The sequence below is a fragment of the Desmodus rotundus genome, chromosome 8, assembly GCF_022682495.2.
Source record: "Desmodus rotundus isolate HL8 chromosome 8, HLdesRot8A.1, whole genome shotgun sequence".
NCBI lineage: Eukaryota > Metazoa > Chordata > Mammalia > Chiroptera > Phyllostomidae > Desmodus > Desmodus rotundus.
The window spans coordinates 50,850,987-50,866,615 of NC_071394.1; positions in this window are offsets into that span (position 1 = coordinate 50,850,987).

Sequence of the window (15,629 nt, forward strand, 5' to 3'; positions counted from 1 at the left end):
AATATTATGCTAAGTGAAATAAGCCAGTCAGAAAAAGACATGTACCATGTGATTTCACTTGTATGTGGAATCTAATGAATAAAACAAAATGACAAAGTAGCAACAGAGGCACGGATGCACGGAAAAGACTGACAGCTGCCAGAAGGGAGGTGGCTTGGGAAGGGAGGCTGAATGAAAGACAGTGAAGGGATTAAGCAAAAACACACAAATATGCATATAACACATAGACACAGACAACAGTGTGGTGATAGTCAGAGGAAAAGAGGGGGGTCCCAGTGCAGGTGGGAAAAGAGGAGATAAATAGGGATGGAAAGAGACTTTGCTTAGGGTGATGGGTGCACAATGTAGTGTGTAGATGATATTTTGTTGAGTTGTACACTTGAAACCTGTGTGGGTTTGTGAACCAATGTCACTGCAATAAATTCAATAAAAATAAAATAAAACATAAAATTTAAAAAATAAAAATAAATATTTACCCTTGTATTCATCATTACTGTGATGCTTGATTCTGGTTCAACCTGAAAGCTATGATCTTGGTCAGTTACGTTTTTGCAGTCTGGTTGTTACTCTGAGAAATAAAAGCTAGAAATATGATTCCTCAAATGTAATGGAGAGAGAGAACTCATTACATATATCTAATACATTTCTGTAGTTTAACTTTCTGTTGCTGAGAAATTTGCATATGTCAACCTCAGAATTACCTCATGTTTTCTCACTTTGTATCCAGTCTCTCCTCCTAAAAGTGAGAGGTCAGATTCCAGCCTCTAAACCAGACTGGCCAAATTAGCATTGCACAGCAAACAAAACATTCCTAAACGCTGGAAAAGGTGGCTGTCCATGACAAGAAACACATAAAGCTTTCCATCTAAGGGTCGGCGGGGGGGGGGGGGGGGGGGGGGGAGATCAGTACTAGATTCTGAAGGCACACAGAAGGGGAAGGGGAAACACAGAGCCTGCTAGGTGATTCAGGGGCATAACCTACAATAATGGACCTCCCCCTGATGCAGAAAATGCTATCAAAACCTGTGCGTATTTTGGAAAATACGCAATTGCAAAATATCTGCAACCTTTTTCTATTGATCTTTTTGAAAATTAATGTTTGAATACAGTTGTCTCCATTTTCCCACCACTATCAATCTTTATTTGCTCTTTTCTCAAGAAGCATTCCTTCCCTATATATGTTCATTCACAAATCAGAATACCACATTTGAGGTTAAATATCTTTTTATTCCCCCAAAATATAAAGAATTGTGTATAAATAAATATCCTTTCACACAAAGCTTATATTTAGTCAATTTCTAAAATGTTCACACTTAAAAACAGAAAACTGTGAGCTCTAAAAGGAAGTTACATGACATTTAGTATCAGAAACAGTATGAAGCTGGCATTAATTTATTCCCAGCGTACATATGAAAAATAATTGCATTCAAGGGATGAAATACCTTGCCTAAAGCCATATGGTTGTGTAGAAAACAGCAGATAGCAAACCCAGGTATTGGACCCAAATTCCATAATTTTCCTATGCCATGCTGCCTCTCTGTATATGATTTTTTAAAGCTGTAAATCCCACAAAGGTATAAAGTACTTTTTTATTATCATTGTTATCATTTCTTCCTTATTGCAAATTGTTTTACTTTAACATGCTAGGAAGATTACAAAAATTTGTGACAGCTGACTGGCTTTAGTCCTGCCCCAATTACGCATGGCCAGGCATTCGGGATTTTCCTCACATTTGAACCAGGTATATCTGACTCCAGAATTCACGCTCATTCCACTGAGACACACTGCCTCACAGCAACATTATCCGGCTACTAGATATTCACTAAGTCTACGGTCCTAAAAGTTTGGCCTCTGGACCAGCATTATCTAAGAACTTGATAGAAATTAAAATTCTTGAGCCCTGTTCCAAACTTACTGAACCAGAAACTCTGGGAATGAGGCCTGAAAATCTGTGGTTTAATGAGCCCTTGAGGTCATTCTGGTCATGTGTGATGCATGGTCAGGTTGGAGAACTAGAGTCTAAGGCAGAGCATGTTACTGATTTTTATAAGAAAACTGTTCGGGCCCTGGCCAGTGTGGCTCCCTTGGTTGGAATGTCAGCCCATGAACTGAGGGGCTGTGGGTTTGATTCCTGGGCAGGGCACATGCCTGGGTTGCAGATTCAGTCCCTAGTTGGGGCATGTATGAGAGGCAATCGATTTTTCTCTCCCTCCTTTCCTCTCTCCCTCCCTACCCCTCTGTCTACAAAATGAAAGAAAACTGTTCATATTAAAAACTTAACACTCTAACCAAGCCTTTTAAAAGATTAACAACAAAATATATAAATGTCCAGATAAAATGAAAGAAATTCAAATTTTCTGTGTGTATACAGTTTATTCAAAATACCAAACATTTTGCAAGGATTGTGGAACATGTTTTAATAATTACATTATATGCTAAGTTCACAGTAAAATTGTCTGGATAATGTTTTGCTATATTAACTAGTTTCTTATTCTCCTTGTGTTTCATCATATTGAATAAGGTGATGTCTCCATGCTCCTCCTTTTAGAGATGACCCGTGGGAGAGTGAGAGAGTAGCTTACAAGTCTTTGTAACTTCCTTTTGCAAAACAACAGACAAACATACAAAGATACAATTTAAAAGCATAGTCTGTAAGGAATTTTAGACACTGATAATATCTAGAACAAACTCTTAACAGAATTTCACCTAGAAGAAGTAGAGAGAGAAGGAGACATAATAGCAAAGTAAAAGGGAGAAGAGAGCTGCTGGCCTCAGGGTCTATGCACAGAGTTTGCTGTGTGGATTGATAACAAGCTCATTGTAACTGTAAACCTTGGCATTGCATAAATCTATGCCAAGTAGCACTGAAGTTAAGTTTTTCTGGTGATCCAGCATAATGCATGCTCTGAACTAGAAACTGAGGCATTTTATAAAATAGAGTTCAATTATCTGAGTTAGTGGATGAATTCCTATCTATTACAGCTTAATTCACACTAATTTTCTAGGAGTCAAACTCAGTCCCTCTGGGTTTCAAACAAAGGACCAAAGACCAAGTTGAAGGCTATAAGCAGCAGCAGCATCAACCAGAGACAGGATGGGCTGTGGGCTGTGGGCTGTGAAGAAAGCTGTGGCAAAAACATGGCCAACTACCCCAAGGAGGGCAGCAAATGTGGAGCTGGTAAGTTTTTTTATGAAAAAGACCATGAAATATCAGTCGCAAGCATAAACTAAAGTATGCTTTATAAGCACTTTCCAAACCTTTTTTCCTCCAAATAACCTGAGACAAGTCTACCACAAACATTATGAAAAAGTTCTATGTTAAATGACCACTTGGTCACTCAGATCTGCACCTAATCCATTTCTGTTGTAACTAGACCAACACTCTCTTTCAAGGGACAACTATTTCATCCTTTCTTTTCACCCCCGAGCAGCAGAAGTCATTTACTTTCATGTACTTTGATGTATCAGGTAGGAATACTGCATCTTCCCACAGATTCAGAGAATCTGTAAATAAGACTGAAGACAGAAGTGAGAAAAAGTTAAAAATAAAGAAAACCTTGTTTAAAATGACATTGGGAAGCCCTTAGGGGCTTAGCTTTAGGATCTCCAGAGGGTCTTGTTTTAAAGGAGCATACTCTAGTGAGTTTGACTGAGGAAGAAGTAAGGAGAGGTTCAGAGAAAAATGGAAGTTCAGTGGAATGAATTGCAAGGTGCCACCCAGACACCAAACAGGAGGACTTGCCTATGGTTCACCGTAGCTGCCTTGTCCTGAATCGCAATTCCTCTCCTATTCCACAATAAACCAATTTTGCTGGTAAAACAGACTGTTTCATTTTTCAAAGTCAACATATGATCAGAAGTGGAATCTAAAGAAGAGCCCCAACAACTCCATGACCGGTGAGCGAACAGGTGCCAGAAGACACGGAGCTCACTGAGTTCACTGCTTCCTTGCTGACTCTGGAGTTTGAAGGTAAGTCTCTTCTGCATCTGGTCTCCTGTCTCTTTGCATTTGGAGTTCTTTGGCTTTATTCAAGATCTGTTTGTTGTTGTTGCTTTGAAGAAAATATCCTTCCTGGTGAGTTCTCTTCTCTTTTCTAACCCTGGTTTTGAGTAATGGGACCCCAATCTGCAAAATTCTTTCAGGAGGGCCCCTCTTCATGCACACTTTAAGTAACTGGATCAACTTAACCAAAAATAATTTAAAACCCTTGTGACCATTATGGGGAAATTTTGATCTTCCCAAACTTATTTTTTAATTTATTTTTATTGTTCAACTACCAATTTCCCACCACCAATTTCCCCTGCCCCACCCAAACTTATTTTTCTTAGAATTAAGGTAGAAGAATGCAGCTCTAATATAAAACAAATGCCTATGTATAAAAAAGGCATTGGAGGCCTCTTCAACCCCTCCCTCTTCCCCTGCTGTGCTCCTTCGTACCCTGCAATTCATTCCACTGAACTTCCCTTTTTCTCTGAGCCTCTCCTTACTTCTTCCTCAATCAACCCCATTAGACTATGCTCCTTTAAAATAAGGCCCTCTGAGGATCTTAAAGCTAAGCCCCTATAATTTCATACATTCCTGGACTAAGGCTGAACTAAGAACCATCATCAGAGACACTCCTAGTTACTGGAGATCCTCATAGATCTGCCAAGGAATTTAATATAGTCATCTAGACTTACCAACCAGGTTTCTCAGAGGTATACCAGCTAGTTCACATGCTCATTGGTGAAGGCCAAGCCCAACGCAGGGTGAACAGCTAATTGGGATTATCATGAAAAATCTCTAGAACTACAAATAGAATACCAACTCCCTCCATCAGGCTCAGGCAATCACAAAATGACTTCATCTGGCAATCCTAAGAACTTTCTCAGAACCTGTTGATTGAAGTAAGATTCAGAGTTGTCCTCAGAAATCTAGTGAGCCCATATATAATTATAATAGCCAGCTCCAAACTGTTTTTAAGGAAAATTCTGGCCTTGCTATTGATGTTGAATCCAATCAAGTAGCCTTTAAATCTATGTCTATAAATGAGCTGAACCAGGATCTCTCCCTTCTAGCTAAAAGAACCAGGATGGAATGGGAAGCCATGTCTACTCCAGATTTACACAGTTGAGCAAATTAGCTTTCCTGCACCTAGATCAGGGGTATCAAACTCATTTTCACTGGGGGCTACATCAGCCTCACGGTTGCCTTCAAAGGGCCGAATGTAATTTTAGGACTGTATAAATGTAACTACTCCTTAACGGTTAAGCCAGAGCTCTGCACTGCCACTGGGTAGAAACAAGGTGCTGGCCAGATAAAACAAGGTGGAGGGCCGGATTCGGCCCACGGGCCTTGTGTTTGCCACCTGTGATCTAGATAATTCAACTAAAAGGAAGACCACAAAAATCCTTAATCTTCCACTGCGATAAATGGAGGCCCCCTGAACAAAACCAAACCTCTCTCGGACTTTTGTACAAACTTTCACACTCCAGGCATCTTCAGCCATCTAAATTCCCAGTTATGAGACTCTGAGAAACTACAGTGGCTGTTCCCAAATGGCTTGAAGAAACAACTCTCTAGATGGGGAATAAATCTATAAATCCCCCACACTGAAGTATTAAAATGGTTAGAATTTGCTACAGTAACCATTAGCAGCTGCCACTCTCCTTGTATGCAAAATCCTCAACTGATCTTGTCAGTTTCTCTCAAAAGGGGAGAGAGAGATTTCAACCAAACAGCCAACCAGGTAAATCAAATGACCCCACTACATCATTTTAAAACTTTTCCCCTTCAATCTTAGGCCACCTGAGGATGTTTAGCTTTCTGGAAACTGTTTATTTTGTTGAAGATTTCTAGCAAATCACCCATGCTGTTCAAAATGGGGAAGATTACATGATGTTTTGAAACAACGGTTGGAAAACATGACCCCCTCATAGTTGCACTTAAAGGGCACTCATAAGAGAATAGCAAACATCTCAGACACAATAGAAAGTATTCTATTCCAAAAAAGGCTCTAAAAGGAGTATTCTTTTTTTAAAAAAAAATTCTCAGCTGAGGATGTTTATTGATTTTAGAGAGAGAGAAAATAAGAGAGAGGAAGAGAGAAACATTGATTGGTTGCCTCCCATACATGCATTGAACCCACAACCTAGATATGTGCCCTTACCAGGAATCGAACTCTCAGCATTTTGGTGTCTGGGATGACATTCCAAACAACTGAGCAGCCCTACCAAGGCTGGGATCTTCTTTAATAAAAAAATCTCTGGCCATCTGATCAGGTGACTTTAACTTAGCTCATCTTCCACACACAATTTGGATCCAACTATTCTTTTGAGTTTTTTATCTCTGTTTATATCACTCTGTAAAATAAATAAAGGAAACCTCATTTAAAATGGAGCTGGGAAGCCCTGAAGGGCATGCTCTCAATGACTGCCAACCAGACCAAAACAGGACAACATACAACCGGAGGAGAAAGAGAGAATTTCTTCTTGCCCAGGAAAACACCTCTACCTTTGTTAATTGTCACCTGAAACTCTTTAGATGTTTGCCTTCAGATTTGGGCTCCTGGTAACAGCCAAGCCAATGAGATGCCATTACCACCCTGAATTCTTCAAAACAGCCCCTCCCAACTTTTTTTTCTACAATAAAAGCAAGTCCCTCTCCTCTGTTCTTTAGACTTGCCTATGGCTTGCCATAAACTGTTCGTCCCAGATTGCAATTCCATTGCTATTCCCAAATAAACTCATTTTTTTCCACTGAAATAACTGGCTCTTTTTGTTTTATCTTTTTCTCCTGAGGTGAACAGAAGTAAGAAAAAAGGCCAGAATGAGAAAGCATGATGAGAAAAAAACCTTTAAAAAAAATAGAGATTATCATTCAGCATAGTCCATGAAGAATATTAATATCACCAGAAATTTTAGAAGAATAAAGATTGTGATGATTAACTCTCAAAACAGCAAAATGGCCATCAAAAATATTGGCCAAAGAAGATTCTGGGGAGTATAGATGGAATTCTCAGGGTGGCAAAGACAGGATGGCAAAGTGACCTAATAGATCACCTTGCCGCCCCCAGCTCTGGCCTTCTCCTGCATCTCCATAGTACGCCTTGGGTGAGAGGTCCTAGAACCCTTCCCTACTATCCTAGATGATCTTCAAAGCCACTGTTAGGGAACCCTCCTGTTGGCACCTACACTGTGATGAAACTTACAATCGCAGTCACATTTCCTAAAAATTAAAGAATTCCAGCCCTGAATGGTTGGAAAGCATCTTAGAAGATACCTCTCTACAGATGACAAAAACCAATTTGGCTTCTGAAAAAAAGCTCACATTTAAGCCTGGGTCTTTTCCTTATATCTTATAAATAAAATAAGCTTCAAGAAGTTTTTGACTGTGCCCATGATACTCAAATTTAATTAGGTTGTCACTCTTCCCAGGAGGCCTGCCACTGTGGCCACTTAAGTCAAGTGTTACTAACTTTCTCAGGAAAGAATAAACCCTTGGGTGAGATGTTCACAAGGGTGAAATAATGCATTGTCATTCTCTCGAAAATGCGCTCTCCCACCTCTGCCACTGCGTCATAAATCAGCTTCTCTTTGCACACTTCTAGTGATAGGAAATGGTGAGCCACTTATGTGGCAACTACTCTGTGTTAGGTCTTTTATAAAGCTTGCCATTTGATCCTTGTGAGATATAAGTGTATTTTTTTACAGAATGGGAAATAAAGCCTAAGACCATGGAGTTAGTAAAAAATGGAACAAGGATTGCAACACAGGTTTTAAGACAGAGTCTTGAGGTGTATCCCTGCTTATTGGTACACCTCGTACATCTCTGGGGGCTGTAATTTCCTCTTTACGTGAGACCATCTATTTCCCTGCAACTTTGATCCCATGCTGCCTTTTGCCTGGCCCAGAAACACCCACAAATCTCCCTCTTCTGTGTAACCATCTTTATATTATGGACCGAGAAATAATTAAATATTCCTACCTGAGTATTCTTTTCTCCAAGAGAAGCATACTGAGCTCTTCAGTGGGTTGGGCTTTTGACATAATTTGGAGACCTCTCATTTTCCTGATGGCTTTTTGGTGAATACACTAATTTTTCCCTTAAAGGGAGATGAACCTGACATCTCTGATGTGAACAATGTTTAATAAATAAAAAGTTGAGTTCATGGAATATTTATTATAAAAAATATGTAACTATCAACAATGGAATCTAAAACACAAATTAAGCAAACAAGCAGAACAGAAACAGAATCATTGATATGGAGAACATTTGGATGGTTGCCAGATAGGAGGTGTGTTTGGGGAAATCGGGGAAAGAAGAAGGGATTAAAAAGTACAAATTGGTAGGTACAGAATAGGTAGGGGGATGTTAAGAACAGTATAGCAAACAGAGTTGCCAAAGAACTTACATGCCTGACCATGGACATAAACAAAGGGGGAGGGCATTGCTGGAGGGAGTGGGGGGTACTTGGGAGAGGGGGGCAAAGAGGGAAACGTTGTGACAACTTTAATAGCATAATGCATAAAACATGATAAAGAACAAATTATCTTTAAAATATCAAGAATAAAAAAGCAACAAAATATTCATAAATACTTGCCCCATTTGATATTAGAGAGAAGAATAATCTGTTAAACTTCCTAAATATGTTAATTTACTAATGGAGAATTTGTGTAAAAGGCAAGGATATTTAGTGTTATTCCTTAGTGTGTCTCCAGGGCAAAGCATGAGGTGTGGAAGACTTTCCTCTACCTTCTGTATCTATTAATATACCTTAATCCACAGCATCCAGCTCAAAGAAGCTTTTTTCTTATCAGCCCCCAATCATGGATATCCCTATCCAATCCCCACCAATCAGGTTAGGTCAGATTTTCCTCATAAAGGATTTCACGACTTCCTGGACTTTCTGTCCCTAACACTTCTTCAAAACCACTCTATTTGTGCCCTCTTCTACACTGTTTCCATTCTAGGGCTTTGTGCTGACCATTCCTTCAAGGGCTCACTGTACTGTGGCTGGATCTCTGCGGTGAGGCCTTAACAGCATCGCTCCCAAGTCATCCCTCTCTTTCCTTTCCATCAGAGCACCTGATCAATCACAACCAAGTATCAATCACTGCCTGATACTTACTGCGTACTTAGTCTCCTTCCCCACCACGATATAAACCCCGATATAAAAAGAACAGAGGCACCCTCAGCCTTGTCCACTGCCCAGTCCCCAGTGCTGAGCACTCAATTGGTGTCACCAAATATTTGCTGAATGAAGTGTAACTTTTGGCAGATGACTTGTTTCCCCAGTAGGCAGGTCACACATGCCCTGTCTCTGAGCTGTCCCACTACTCTATTCCCATAGTGGCTGGCAAAACCTGGAACATTGCACAAGCTCAATTAGTTTGTTGAGATATTGAATAATTGTTAAGGCTTATTACTCTTGTTGTTTGCTTTGGAAAAGCAAAATTAATCTACTACTACCTTTAGCTTGATCATTTAACAAAAAAGTTCATGACTATTGGAAATTAAGATGCATATTAAGGTGATCTTGAGTCTTTCTCTTTTGAAATATCATTTTAATAGTACAGCTGATTCACACTTTATGTTAATTATATTCTAGATAAATTCGTTGACTTTAAAGTTCTACAGTCATTCGATTTTGTTCAAAATATACTATGTTTTCGCCTTTTGACTTAAAAATGACCCTTATTTTATTGCATCTCCTTTGTATTTCTCACTTTTCAGTTTCATTAATTGGTATGTTCTCCATTCTTTCACAAAGCATTCATACAATGCCTGAAAATGTATATAACTTGAGTATTATTTACTAAAAATCACTAGATATTAACTCTTCTCACAGAATAACATTTAACTTGCAAAATTTAGAAATATGATCATTGGTACTACTTCAAGCACTCCATGCATTAATCTGAAAAAAATACTTATTTTTGCACATTGCTTAAGAAGTACCGATTCACAAGGTTTCATAAAGCAGCATCACTTCACTTAGTCCCAGAAGTGCACTGATGTAAGCGGTGATGACGTTTGGAAGCCAGGTGGTACTACATCCTATGACAGTGCTAAGACAAATAGAATTGGTTACATTTTATGCATATATGTGTGTCATTGGGAGAAATGTTTGATTAAATATATTCTGTGTGCACGAAATAGCTGCTAGGAGATGTGATGACAGTAGAAAAAATTAGTTCTTACAAGTTTATCCACCTAATGCTTTGAACAGCCTCAGGTGTGTATCTATCGAACAGAATCTTCTCACTCTGGACTATAACATATTATTAACATAAAATGAATAAGCTACCGACACACTATCCTTTAGGGAAATGTCTTGGCTCAGCATTGCCTTCAGTGATCACTGGGAATACTGAGAAAAGCATTTAACTCCAATGTGTGTCTATTGAGTTTAATTGTTTTTACTTTTATTCAGATTTACAATTGAGTGTTTTTAAATGATGGGGCTCATCTATAAAACCGCTTTCCATAGCAAACAAACACAAAGCCTTGGTTTTGTAATATCCAGACACTAATGCTTAGAAATTAGGTTGTCAATCAACTCTGTCTCCTCCCTTTAAATAAAGGAGGAAAATCTCAGATATAGGATCTGTGTATAATGAAGTTATTCTGGCCTCTTTCATGTGAACAAATCAGCACACAGAACTTGCCAAATTAAATATCATCCTTTGATGGCTTCAACAATATTTGTATGAGGTTGGTAGTTAATAAATCATAAGAATTATGTGTGTTCCCTGTGGACCTTGAATCCTATGTGTGTAGATATTTATATATCTGAACAGATCATCCCCATGTGGTTCGGCTTCATGTATGAAACGGCAGAAGCCTCAGTTCTGCAATGTTACACATGAAGCATTTTAGTTTTTCATTTACTTCATGATCCTTTAGAAAGTTACTAAAAAGGTAGTAAGGGATAGTAGAATGGATAAAATTTAGAGTCAGAAGGTAGAACTTAATACTGTATTCTTGAAGGGATGCAGAATATGTCACCCCAAAATATGCCTGTTTGGTATAAGGATTATTTTGAACTAAAGGCAATCAAAATCCAGATTCAAAAAAAGCTCTTTGCTCCCTCTCAAATGCCTAAATTTACATTATAAAAAGGGCCTGTACCGTAGGAGAGCTATTACCAGAAATACGTGTTTACCTAAGAAACTTGTCATAAATGGCAATGTTTGTTTTCCAAACAGCTCCTCCCTCTTCCTATAAATGCCCTTTCTTCCCTTAGTATCCCGGGTCCTTGCCCCTTTCCTTAGCCAGGATGTTAAAAAACCCTCAATTACCTGGCTGCCTTTTAAGTCTTTCTATCCTTATGGGGCTCCTGTACATATGTAATTAGTTTTCTTTCTGTTAATCAGTCTTACATCAATTTAATTATTAGACCGTCAGAGAACCCAGAAAGGAAAAAGGGAAATTTTTCTGTTCCTAAATTCTGCAGGTCCTGACCGGCTGCCTGACCCAGACCTGGCCGTGATGACTGTCTGAAGGTAAAGGAGAGAGCAGGTGATACGCACACCCTGCCATTGTGATGAGTAACTTACAGAACACATTTAGTGTTAAAGATGTCCATTCACATTTGCTTAGTGCAAACACATCTTTCACCTGCCCCGTGCTCAAAGTCAAAATTAAAAGCAGGTGCTTTTGGCCGAGTGTTTCTATACACTGGGCCAGTGACCAACACAATCTTTGTGACACTTTCCTGTTTCATTTTTGCATTCAGAATTTGATTGTTGCTGAATTCTTAACATAAATTTTTTTTGTTATATATAGTTCCTTTATTTTATATATTTTGTCTTTGAAATTTGATTAAACTAGTTGGAGACTTAGTTTCTTCATTGGTAAGTGAGAATAATGCCTTCCTTGCATGGTTATTATGTTGATTAAACAATATATTATTTATAAATAACACACTGTTCTTAAATTATAATGCACTAAACAAATGTTAGTAATCTTTGGGGTGGTACTCCAAGACCTTATCAATCATTTGTTGTCCTCGAATCAAATCTGAAGCCTTACTTCAAAGTGGAGAAAGAGTGTTTCCTTGAAATTCAGATTAAATGACACTAAAAGCTGACTTGGAGTTTCGAACAGTGGCCTCTGGCCCAGTTTCCCATGTGCATACGCACATGCTGGCCACCCCCTCACTGCATACTGTTCACAGGTTTGTGACTTTGAGTGTCCAGGCGAGCCCTGCACATAGCTTATTTGTTTAGATGAATTTCCATGCAATGTGAACAGTGCCTCACAGAAGCACTGTAGAAGGATATTTTCACATACTATAAGTGTGATGCTCTTTAAACAAATTTGCTGTAAATAAACTGGCAAGTAGCACTGGCCCAAAATGAAACCAACCTGAGATCCTTCATTTGTGTCTGACCCTGAATCAGAACAGAACTGAAAAATGAACTGGTTGAACTCCCTGAAACAAATGATGCTTGAGTGGTTTCATGCATAATAACTGCCTTTGATGTAAATGGGGCCATCCGTCAGCAGCCACCTACGTGCAGTCAAACCTCTCTATTTCTACAAGGCCCCTTATGCAGGGACCGAAGCCCACCAAGGAACTTGCTATTACATTATGCCCCAGGCACCAGAAAACAAGCCAGAGCCCCCTGAGACCAGGGATCCTCTCTTCAGAAAAGGTTCCAAAGACTTAGAGAAAACTCTGATTGGAGGGATCAGGTATAAATCCCTTCCTAGAAATATTATTAGGGAGTTTAAAAGTTTAGCATTCATAGGCTTACCATCTGTTCATACAAAAACAAATGAAGTATCATTTTCATAAAACCTGTGAACAGGTAGTGCCTGTCGACGCCATCACAAAGATAAAACTAAAGGAAGATGCCTTCAGCTTCAGGTCTTCCTGCAGCATAAGATTTGTCTGAACACTTTACACTCTCATTTCTTATACCCAACACATGATTCTTCACAGGACAGAGCTTCCACCTTTAGGCTAAATCTCTGGACTCAAATCTACTGTGCAGAGAGGATGTATTGCCCAGAGTTACTACACAGAGCTCACTGCCTGCTCACTTATATTAGCAAGTTGCTATGTGCTATTGAGCTTTATTCCTTTTAAAACAAATATATGCTTATATGCCTGCAGTTTGTATGATGAACATAGAATGCAAATAAAAGGAGATGGATAGGAGTCATTTCCAGACAAGATTTACCTCTAAGAAGCCCACAAAGCAGCAATTCATTTCATCACCTTTAGCCTGACAACTACTGACATTAAAGTCAAAGGCATGTCCTGATCGTCATGCATGTAACCACTTTTTTCTTTTTTTCACATTTGTATGCTAATCACGAGAAGCAAAAATAGACTTAGATTGGAAATCAAAGATTGGTTGTATACAGGTAATAGAGTGCTTGAATGCCTTATTTAAAGATAGAAGGCTCTTGAACCAGGCTTTATTATTGAACTAAGACTATCTATCCTTTTTGACACTTTTTAAATTAAGTTCTTCCTCTAATTTATGTTTTTGTCAGCTTTCTTCCCTTACCTGGTTTTAAACTGACTTCCCGCCCCCCACTCTCTCTAAGTAATAAACTACTCCAGAGCAGAGAAAAAAAATTTTAATGATCCCAGAAATTCAGATTAACAAAATGGGTCATTTATATATAGTCACAGAATTATGAACCCCTCTGAAATATCTGTGCAGAAATTTTGCCTGATACAAAATTTTATTTTCTCTCTTTTTAACATCTTTTTGACTTCCCCTTTTTAAAAATAGAATGGTTATTGTATCTTTTTTATAAGGTCAAACTCTGAAAAGTAAAGGGGTTTGGGACAATTTTGAGGCTCAAACAAAAAAAGTTTTTTTTCTTTTGAATTTTCTTTTGAAGAAAGACAAGCTCCAACAATGTATTAGCATATCAGACAGAAAATATTTTGTAGGAACTGGGCTTGCTCCACCAGTTTCTGCCTCCCTCCCCACTGGGTGCTCAGCCTGCCTCCCATTATATTGAGCATCCGCTCTGACTACTGCAGAGTTTGGGAGAGCTAAGGACAAACAGAATAGGGGAGCAGCTGCACAGTGATGAGTGGTGGCGGCCAGATAATCTTCTATGATGTCTTGTTGGAAAAATATTGGGACAATGTAATTTCCCCAACTTGACACAACCCCTGCCTAGAGAACACAAGCCAACCTTAACCTGCAAATTCTTCTACTGCTTGGCATCATTTTTGTCTCAACATTGTGTGTTAAAAAATATAGTGCAATGCTAGGGGAAGGTAGAACTTCAAATTGCTTAGATTCAATGTAGAATTGGGGACCAAAAGATATTTTAAAAGTGACAGTGGGTTTTTGCTAACATATCCACCCTCTCCTGCAAAGTTATTTGATTTCCACAAAGACACCTGCCATTGAAGTCTGGTCGATTTCCACAAATGACAAGGTTCTTTTTCTCCCGCATTATGAAGCTGTCTCTTATGCTGAGAATACTCTTCCTCCTTTTCTCAGTCCAGAGGTATTTTACCATCCCTCCAAGTGTAGTTCTACAGCCTCTGCAGGAACTTCAAACTCCACCGGTCTTTCACCACCTAACGCTCTAGTCATTGGAGGGCCAATAGCACAATGAACACAGAATACGCAAGTCAGAGTCAGGCAGCTCAGCCTGACTCTGAAACCTCAGCTTTCCCATCTCTAGCATGCAGCAATAGTTCTGCCTTACCAAGTTATACGCATTAGAATAAAGTCTGGCAAGGGGTAGGCACTGTAATCATACATGTTATAGAAACTAAATTTAATTCATATGATCCAATTTAAAAGAGTTACATAAGACAATTATTTATTGAATAAACATGAGAAATCACAGTGTAGGTGCTATAAATAAATATGTCTTTAAAAAGACCTACAGGATGTAAGACAAGTATGCAAATAAGTATTAAATAAAATAAAATGAATATAATTTTTTTTCAAGAGTGAATTTCAAAAGAAAAAATCAATAAGATATAATTGAAATTCAAAGAAAAATGTAGTTGTGATTAGTTGAGGAAATGCTAAAAGCTTAATGTAGAATGGCGTTTAATGATTTTGAGCATTACTAAAATTTTGATAATGACATAATAATGTATGAGTCGGAGAGATAAAATGGAGCAGAACTTATATTCCATGAACAGACCTCAATTAATGTAAACATTTTGTCCAATAAGAAAAGTGTCACCTTGACTCTACAGACATCATCCTCACACCCAAATGGAAATGGTGCTGGGCAGCACAGGAGCCAAGCCTGTGGCCTTGGGCTAGAGGAGGATTTGCGGAGGCATTGGAGGGCCTGGGAATAGTGCACTTGAGATCTGCACATATTCCACTGGCCAGAATACAGTTGCTGTCCCAAAGGTAATGGTGGAAAAGCTGGAAAAAAAAATGCATGCTCAAGAAGAGGAAATGGAATTGGTAAGCATCTAGCTGGTCTCAGATACATTATGGTACATTCAAACAATGGAATGTTTGGTAGTGTAAAATGATATTTCTGGAGAATATTCAGTGACATGGAAAAACTCTCATTCTATAGCAATGATTCAAAAACAATGGATCATATAATCAGCACAAATCTAATGAAGTAAAAAGTATAAATAGATAAGATGGAAGTAATATATTAAAATATCAACAATTAATAAATT